The 2,666-nt window shown below is 43.9% G+C and overlaps 1 non-coding gene across 1 annotated transcript; it reads left to right on the top strand.

Annotated features, from left to right (window-relative positions):
• The first annotated feature begins 1,680 nt into the window (after nucleotides 1-1,680).
• Nucleotides 1,681-1,823, top strand: LOC114671246 (U4 spliceosomal RNA). The gene has a single exon (XR_003721121.2). It is a non-coding gene; the product is annotated as a U4 spliceosomal RNA (small nuclear RNA).
• The last annotated feature ends 843 nt before the right edge of the window (nucleotides 1,824-2,666 follow it).

Raw genomic sequence — 2,666 nt, 5'->3', positions numbered from 1 at the left:
GAGAGCCAGGCGGGGAGCTTCTCTATGTTGTATCTACATGGGTATGATTATATGAGACACGGGAGCGTGTGCGTGCGCCCCAATCCCGCTGAGTCTGCTAGGCTGTTTTCCTCGGTCTATACCTGCTGCCATATGCCTGCTTGGCTGCAGCACAGCCGTGTTCCTTACACCTCCAAAGTGCTGGGATTGCATGCATCAGCCACCATGCCTGGCCTCAATTTCTCTTACTTTTCTGTTTTTTCTCCTCCAAATCAAAATCTAAAATTTCTCTCTAGACTAGAGAAACAAAAACCAAAAATCATATTTTGAGCCACGTGTTTTTCTTCTCCTTTCGATCACTTAAGCTTCCTCAGACTATCTTTTTGGGTTGGAATATTTCTTGAATAAGTGTGTGAAATATGAAACAAATGCAGACCTATTCTTCGGCAACTTTGAGCTTGTGCAGGAAGACAGATTAAGGGAACTGGAAGAAAAACAAAGACCAAAGAGAATTGGAATGCATAGTGAATCTGCCTGAAAAATGTATTACAGACTTTAGACGTTGCACTGTAATATTAACAGCCTACGCTTGTCTGGCGATTTCCAGGTTCTAAAGGGCTTTTATGTCCATTACCTTGAGACCACCCTAAAGAGAAGGGTGGGACAGGCGTTGCTGGAGAGCTTAGGAGAGACTGAACGCTTAGCATGCGGCGACTTACCCTGTCAACACAGGAACTGTTATTTAAACCTGGCTCTGCTGGCCCCAAGTCCTAGCCTTTTTCTGCCTTACCACAAACTCCACCTGCTTGGGTTACCCTGGAAAGGTGCCCTGTGTCCACACCCCTCTTCTAGTAGGACTCAAGGCTGTTGACTTGCATTCCTGGGCCGCCTGCAGGCCCACGCCCCCACCATCTGGATACTATAAATGCTTTCTTCATGGATGAACTCCAGACACGGAAATATTTTGGTACTGGTCTGAATTAAATACCAAAGCCTTATTTGTAATTCTGCTTAGGCTATGACACGTAAAGGATTCCAAAGGGCGACAAGTGTGAGTCCATTTGTCATTCCTTCTTGGGGCAGTGGGGAAGGAGATGGCAAGTCAAGGGAAGTTAGGGTTATTCAGCCCCGACTAACTCCAGCTGCCAGGGCTTAAGCTGAATCGACAGTCAGAGGAAGAACTAGCAGAGAGCTCTGAATCAGATTTCAGTGGTTCCACCTCAAATGGGAGTTTCTCATTGGTCTGGCAAGAGCCATGGCTGGATTTAAGTGAAATTGAGCCATGAACCCTGGGGGACAGCGCAGGATATTACAAATGACAGCTGCTTGTCTCAATAGCAACATCTGGTCAAGAGTCCTGATCCATGGCCCTTGGTATGTGAAGCATGGGGATGCATTGACATCCAGGTTGGAGTATCTGAGGAAAGTTGTTTTAGAGCACAGCAGAGACTCAGAGCATTGGTTCTCATTCATTACTAGTCTTGTGATTTTGAATCAGGCACATGGCTTCTCTAAGCCTCAGTTTGCTAATCTGTAAACAGGAGAGTAATAGTACTTGCCTCTCAGTTTTTTTTTCCTTTGGTCAAAAGCATTTTATAAGCTGCAAAGGGGTCTAGAAATGTAGTTTATTACAATTATTGTTACTTACAGGTCTGAATTTCCTGCAGGAAAAGGGGATAGAGAAGTATAAGAAATAATGGTAGCTTTGCACAGTGGCGGTATGGTAGCCCATGAGGTTTATCCGAGGCCTGATTATGGCTAGTTGAAAACGTTTCCCAATACCCTGCCATGATGATTTAAAATATAGTCAGCATTGGCAATTTTTGCAGTCTGTATTGAAACTGAACTGAAAAAAATAAAAAAGAAGGAAATAAGGGGAGGAACTGAAGAACAGAAAAAGGAGCAGAAATAACATCATTTAAATTAAATTTTTAAGTGTTTTTAGGCACCTGGAGCCATGCTAAGAACTATAAAAATAAGGTTCAGAGATACCACTGTAGATTCAAGGCCTTTGCACGAAATGGTGTAAAGCTGATATGGAATAGGGTAGAGATGGGAGTTGGGGAGGACAGGAGTAACATTAATGGAGCATCTACGATGTCCAAGGCATTGCTGAAGATGCCATTATCTTGAGTAAGCCTTTGCATAGAGTACGCACCAGCCTCATTTTAGGGAGGAGGAAACCAAGACTCAGAGACATGGAGCAACTTGCTCAAGGTCACATGGCCAGTAAGTGATAGAGATGGGACTTGTCTGCCTCCAAAGCACATCCTCATATGCAGACAAATGAGTCAATAAAGAAAAATATAAATTGGGTAATTCATAGGACGTGTTATTAAAAAAGTGAAGGCTGAGAGAGAAGAAGAAAGCCCTGGCAGCTTGGGGACTGACTTCAGTCTTGTTTGCCTGGGACTTTCCCCATTTTAGAGTGAAAAGTCCTGTATCCTGGGAAGCCTCTCAGTCCTCGGCAATCTGGGATGGTTGGTCACCCTACAGCTAATAGCTAATTGCCGGCTTATTTGCTGCCAGTTGGGTCATGCTGTTGCCTTGGTGAACACAGGCAGAATATTGATATCAGATGAGGACTTTCAAGGATGTGATGGAACAAGACAAAAACAAGACAACTCTGTAATTACGCCTGAACAGAGATAAAAACACACTGTACAGCTGCAAAAATGACTAAACAC

The sequence above is a fragment of the Macaca mulatta genome, chromosome 11 (genome assembly GCF_049350105.2).
Source record: "Macaca mulatta isolate MMU2019108-1 chromosome 11, T2T-MMU8v2.0, whole genome shotgun sequence".
Taxonomy (NCBI): Eukaryota; Metazoa; Chordata; class Mammalia; order Primates; family Cercopithecidae; genus Macaca; species Macaca mulatta.
The sequence above is the reverse complement of the archived record's forward strand: the minus strand, read 5'-3'. Positions and strand labels throughout refer to the sequence as shown.